This window comes from Centrocercus urophasianus, unplaced genomic scaffold (assembly GCF_019232065.1).
Source record: "Centrocercus urophasianus isolate 14NV4802_14NV808 unplaced genomic scaffold, USGS_Curo_1.0 seq_33, whole genome shotgun sequence".
NCBI classification, from domain to species: Eukaryota; Metazoa; Chordata; class Aves; order Galliformes; family Phasianidae; genus Centrocercus; species Centrocercus urophasianus.
This window is the reverse complement of record NW_024884900.1, coordinates 5786182-5792643: the sequence shown is the minus strand read 5'-3', so window position 1 is coordinate 5792643 and position 6462 is coordinate 5786182. Positions and strand designations below refer to the sequence as shown.

Here is a 6462-nt window from a genome sequence, read left to right as displayed (position 1 = left end):
GCAGGGCAGCAGCAGGGATGACACAGAGCTGCGTTACTCCTCGCAGTACGAAGAGCGCCTGGACCCCTTCTCCTCCTTCAGCAGGAAGGTATGCGACCCCACACAGTGCGCCCACACTCACACCAACACCTCACCTTCCCAGATCTGCATCCCTCACATCACTCCTTCTGGCCCCCACTTCAGCTCTATGCACTCTTCTCTTTGCAGGAGCGCCAGCGCAAGTACCTGAGCCTGAGTCCCTGGGACAAAGCCACGCTGAGCATGGTGAGACGCACGGCAGACCCGTCCCTGCCACGGTCGTGGGGTTTGGGGTGTTGACCCCCAGCTATCCAGCACGACAGAGGTTAACGCTGGCCTGTAGCAGCCACAGAATGCTGAAATGTCTCACAACGAAGGCAAAGTTGTCATTTGCATGAAAACCAAGCAAATGCCAGCATGAATATGGATCGGGTGGTGTGCCAGCGCCACGGAGAATTAATGAGAGGCATTTACAAAAAAACTGACTTACGGGAGTTACTCCCTGGGAATATTTAAGAACATAATCTTGTTTGTTACAGCAGCCTCCGCCGTGGCCCTGAATAGCAAAGATGATTTCAGCACAGGGTTGGTTTGATGGGAGATCTGTGGGTTTTAATGCCACCCTCAGAAATCCCACGTGGTGTTTTGGGGAATTTGCTTCTGTCCATAATGAATCCCCAGCTTTCACAGCAGGAATACAAAGTGGCAGTGTAGGATCTGTTCTCCATAAGCTGCTTTTCTGGGCTGTGGTTGCTCCCAAGCTTGGCTCTTTCCAAGGGATGGACACCCAATTCCATCCTCCCTCAGCCAACGTCAATGGCCAACGGTATCCTAAAGGGCTGCCATCTCCCAGGGGGCTCAGCCCTGTGGTTCACAGCCTCGAGCTCACCAAAATTCCGAGCTGCTCACCCTAGGCATTGAATCCCTAGTGCACATCAAAATGGGATTCAATCTCTGCTCTTGCTGCAGGGGCGGCTCATCCTATCCAACAAGACCGCTCGCACTGTCGCGTTTTTCTACACGCTGCTCTTGCACTGCCTTGTCTTCCTGGTAAGTGTGGTGGGAGCAAAGCACGGCCATGCGGAGCAGTGCTGGGGCTGCCCAAAATCCCGTACCTCACATGCTTGCTGGGGGCTGAGTTATCATTTCAAGAGAAAAAAAAAAAAAAGAAATCTCAACATCAATAATTAAAGGATGAAACGAGATGAAAGACAAGTCAGAACAATATTTCTACTTGATCATCTCAAAGTAAATCCAACCTTGTGTTATTTTGGTGAGGGAAGGAGCATAGAAAATAAAAAGTTTAGTGTCATTAAAGTTTAAAGCTCTAACCTAAAAAAATAATCATAAATATTGCATGGTTGGGATGATCTGGCCTCACCTAGAAACAAAAGGGCTTAGAGACCGAGCCCAGCGCTGCCTGGGAGTGGGCAAAGCTGCTGCTCCTGCAGCACTGCTGGGGATGGGAATGTGGTGGGATGCTGTGGGGAGGAGGGATGTCATGTCATGGTGAGGAAGGGATGTTTCGCATGGGTGGGATATTATGAGAGGTCATGATGGGGTTGGGATGTCATCATAAGGGATGGGGTGTCCTGATGGATTGGAATATTGTGCTGAGTTGGAATGTCATGACAGGGATGGGATGTCGCAGAATGTTATGGCGGGGACGGGATGTCGTGGTAGGGATGGGACGCCGCAGTGGGGGCACATCAGGGAGAGGCCTGCACACAGGCCCACCCCAATTGCATTCGTTATTTTGCAGGTTCTCTACAAAACTGCCTGGAGTGAGAGCGTGGGCAGAGACTGCGCTGCGTTCTGCGCCAAGAAGTGGGTGTGAGCAGGGCTGGGTGGGCCGGGGTGGCAACGGGGGGCTGAGCAGAGCTGGGTGCTGCGAGCGAGGCTGGGGGTTGGGTTGGGAAAGCAGCAGAAGACGGAGTGAAGGCAAGGTGGGATCTCTTGGCTCCCCCCATGTCTGGAGGAACGCCCTAACCCGGCCCTTTCCCCAGGTTCGCCGACCACCTGCACAAGTTCCACGAGAACGGGGATGGAGGTGACATGTGGCAGTGACAGCCTGCCTGCGCCGCTCCTCCCGCTGCAGGATCCGGCCCTTTGCTATCGCTTCGCTTTCTGCTTCGTTGGATGGGGGCAACGCTGCACCTTCAGCCCCTGTTGGGAACCAGTAGCCCCAGTGCGGGGTAAGACCGACCCACGGCACTTTGAGGATGGGTACAGCAAGCATGGAGCCGGGGCCATGGGATGCTCAGCACACCTGAGGGCAGGGCGTTAGGGCTGCTCCCCTGCGAGCCCGTTGGCTTTAGATGATGATATTTGCTCTCTGCTGCTGGGAAATGTGATCCAGGGAGGGGTGGGCTGCTCGCTGGGGCTTTGCTGGGACAGTTCTATTGGCTTTTTTTAGATGTTACGTAGAGTGGCTTGGAACCTCTGCTGCTATTCACACTTGTACTCTTCGTAAATCATTCTGAATAATGTAGAGTTCTGCAGGATGAGTGATTAAATAAACAGCTATGCATTGAGTGAATTGTTTGGGGTTTCCTTTCCGGGATGTTTTGCTCAGATGCGTGGTTGGATGAGATGATCTCGGTGATGATTTCCCCATCTCAATGATCCTAGGAGTCTGCCAGGCTGGATCCAGGGATGGCAGAACCCCCATCCCTACAGCAAGAGGACGGTGCAGGGCTGACCAGGATTTCCCCCATCCTTTTCCCTTCCCTTTCCATCCCAAACACAGCCTCAGCCCCACTTCTGCTCACGCCCATGCCCATCCCCATCCCCACTGAGCAGCTGACAGACATCCTTACGCTGAGGAGAAGAGTGGCAGTTTTTATCCTTTTTGTCCTATTTTGTCCTATTTTTTTGCAGGGTTGCCAGGACCCCTCCCTCAGACATCGCCGTCCTTCGGTGCTGCAGCTGCTGGGAGAGATGGGAGCTTGTTGCTAATTTACTCTGAAAGCCGCTTTGATCCCAGTGCAGCACAAGAGAGAAGGATTTCGGCAGCCCCCTGCTCTCCCTTGCTGCTTTAAATTTGATTATGGGAAACAGTCTTAATTAGTATCGACAGCCATTCAGGGAAATAATTAAAGGAAAACCCGTGCTTTCTGTATCCCTCTAACCTGCACATTGCTCACGCAGACCCTGGTTGCATTTTGGGGGCCACGGCGGGCGCGCAGCTCTTCTCTTGCTGTCACCACAGCAGTGCTGGGTCTCCATAGCCACGAGGCAGCGCCGTGTCCGTGCTCTGCAAATGGAGCCCTGCAATCGATCGCACTCAGCAGCGCCGGCTGCACGCAGCGCAGACACCCACAGCCAGCAGCACCCACTGCCCCCTGGCACTGCAGCTGGAAATATAGGAACCGGACCCAAAGGGTTAACCTTGGGTGCAGCCCGGCCCCGGGGATCGATAGGTGGTTCTGTCATATGTGGTTATTTTTGGTGGCAATGTAACCTCGCAGGGAGCACGGCCTCCGCTGCTGCCCATCCCACATTGCACCCACCCAGCACCCCAGATGTCCCAGCACCCCAATATCGGAGCACCCGTACCCCGGGGGAGCCCCCAGCCCACGCACACAGGGATTGATTGACTCGCAGAGTTGGAGCGAGCAGAACCAGAGGTGGCAGTGGGGATTGTCACTCACCCAATGGCAGCTGGGCCCAGAGGTGGGGTAACAACATCCCGGCCCCCGCAAACCCCCCAGCATCACTGACAGAGCTTCCATTGCATGGAGCTCGGTGTCTTGTTCCCACAGCACAGTGCATTGCTTTGTTCCCCCATGTGCCCACTGTGTGGAGTTTTCTCCCTATTGCATTAAGGTTTTCCCCACTGTGTGGTGCGTTGGCACTTTGTTCCCATGGAGTGGAACTTTGTCCCTGTTGCACTGGGGTCTCGTCCCCGCCGTGCAGTGCACTGATGCTTTGTCCCTATTATGTGAAGCTTTGTCTTCATGCACGGAGCTTCTTCCCCCTTGCAAGGAGCTTTGCCCCCTATTGCATTCATGTTTTGTCCTCTGTGTGATGCACTGGTGCTTCGTCCCCATTGAGAGGAGCTTTGTCCCCACTGCATAGAAATTGATCCCTAATGCTTTGCATTCGTGCTTTGCCCCCACTGCATGGTGCTTTGTCTCCATTGCATGGAGCTCTGTCCCCATTGTGCAGATGCCACCCCCAAGAATTCATCCTTGGGACAGCAGTACCCAAGGTCAACGTGCTGCTGGGGGGCACACAGAGCAGCAGCCCCACATCCTTGCAGAGCAGCTGGGATCTGGGGCTTTTCGGGTGCTGGTCGCTATGGAAACCCTTCTGCAAGCGCCGGTCCATGCGAGCGCTGTCTGTGCTGCTGTAGGAGCGATGCTGCGAGGTGACACGAGGGGATGGGGCTCTGCAGGTCCCCATGCATGGGGGGGTCATGGGGTGCACCCTTGGGGGTCTTTTAGGGGAAGAAATGCAACAGTGGTTTGGTACTGCCCTTTGGGTGGCCAGGAGCAGCTCCAGGAGGGCCCCAGTGGGGTTTCCCTGCAGTTCCCCATCGCTGTGGGCTTTGGGGTTTCACAGCTCTCTCCAGGTCTCTTCCCTCTCCCCCTTTCACACCAGTGACCCCCCCTCCTACCCTATGGTCCATTTCAGCCCATTCCCAGACCTGCAGCGGTGACCAACAGCTCCTCCTAACCAGAGATTTGGCTATACCCAACCCACAGGGTCCAAGAGGCTGATGGCAAACAACACTTTCTGGCCATGCAGTGCCCCAGAGAACCCTATGGGGCCGCCCCATAGCCCCAACAGGCCGGAGGTGCTCTGTAGGACCGCTGAGCAAAGCCCAGTTGGCAAAGCCCAGGCTGGAGGAAAACCCTTTGCCCCACAGTTCATGTGGATGAAGCACAGCCCCGGCCCCACAGCCGCCCTGGTTCCATGTCCCCTGCACATCCCAAACCTCTCCAAAAATCCCACCGAGTGACGCCCTGTAAGGTAAAAGGACGGCGAGGAAGCACAATAAATAACAACAATAACACTAACAAACCTTCCCCTCTCTGCCCCTTACATAACCGGCATTGCCTTAATCCTACAGGTGCTTTGCAGAACTAAAAAGGATTTGTTCCTCCCGCAAATCCCCGTTGCATTTTTTGGTGAGTCATCCTGATCCGCCTGCCAGGGAGGCCCCCTCCGTAATGTGACCCCGCAGTAAATCGCTTAAAGCTCCCCCGGCTCCGGTCCCCCTGCAGCGAGAGGAGGATTATGGCCGTGTCCTGACCCCCTTGGCAGGGACGGCGATGGCCCTATAAATATGTCAGCGGGACAGCGAGGCAAGCTCCGACCCACAGACCTTGACACCTTGACCTGGGGCTGATACTGCTGCATGGCAAAGCCTGGGGCTGGGTGCGCTCCTGGGGGGGCTGCTGGTCCCCAATCCCCTCCCCTAAGCAGTGGGAAAATGAGCTTTGGGGTCACATGGGAAGCGTGGAGGTGCTGTCCCTCGGGGTGATGCTGGAGGAGGAAATGGGGTACAGGATGCAGGGTGTCACGTCAGATATAGGGTGGGATATGGAATGGGGGTGTGTGGAGGAGGCAGGGCGCCTTATATGATGGGAGTGCAGGGTGGGATGGGATGCTTTGGGGTTTGGGATGCTGTGCAGGGTGTGGGGTGCCACGAGAGCTGCGGGGTGGGATGTGGAATGTGGGGCTGCTGTGGAATGCAGGGTACTGGGTGAGATGCCATGAGGGATGCAGGATGAGATATGGAATCATAGGATCACAGAACTGGGGAATATGGGGTGCCTGCAGGAGTGGGGGCTGTGCATTCGGCAGGGTACCCTGTGTGGCATGTGAGATATATGGTGCTCTGTGGGATTTGGGGTACCCTGCAGGATGTGAGGTGCATTTGGGATGCAGGGTGCAGCGTGGGATACGGGGTGCCATGTGGGAGATGAGGCTTTGTGAGATGGGAGATGGGGATGCGGGATGACCCTGCGGGATGCAATGGGATTTGGGGTATCCTGAAGGGGTGAGATGTTGTGAGGGATATGGGGGGGCCGGGCAGGATGCGGGGAGTCTTTTGGGTAACCCTGCGGCGTGTGGGATGCTCTGTAGGGTACGAGGTGCCATGCGGGATGTGCCCTGTGGAACTGAGGGACACGGGGTGCCCTGGGGGACGCCGTCTGACCCGGGGGCGGCACGGCACGGCAGAGCACAGCGCGGAGCAGCGCCGGGCGGGGCCCTTTAAAGCGGGGGGAGGAGCGGGGGGCGGTGGCGGGGCCGGGCTGTGCGGCGGGCAGCCTTGGCCCCGGCGGAGCCGCACCGAGCGCCGGGCCGAGCAGGGCCGTGCCGGGCCGGGTGAGCGCATCCTCCGGTACCGGAGCGCGGCTGCGTGCGGCGGTGCTGGGGGAGGTGGGGGCGGTGCCGGTTTCCCGGGTATTCCTCCCCCCCCATCGCAGCGTT

The 6462-nt window shown here is 56.8% G+C and overlaps 1 protein-coding gene across 1 annotated transcript in view; it reads left to right on the top strand.

Moving 5' to 3' along the window:
- The first annotated feature begins 5135 nt into the window (after positions 1–5135).
- The window catches only part of SH2B2 (SH2B adaptor protein 2), a 16113-nt gene continuing 14786 nt past the window's right edge, over positions 5136–6462 (top strand). The window contains exon 1 of the mRNA XM_042830312.1: positions 5136–5153. The gene's annotated coding sequence lies outside the window, so the exon portion shown is untranslated. The remainder of the gene's footprint in view (positions 5154–6462) is intronic.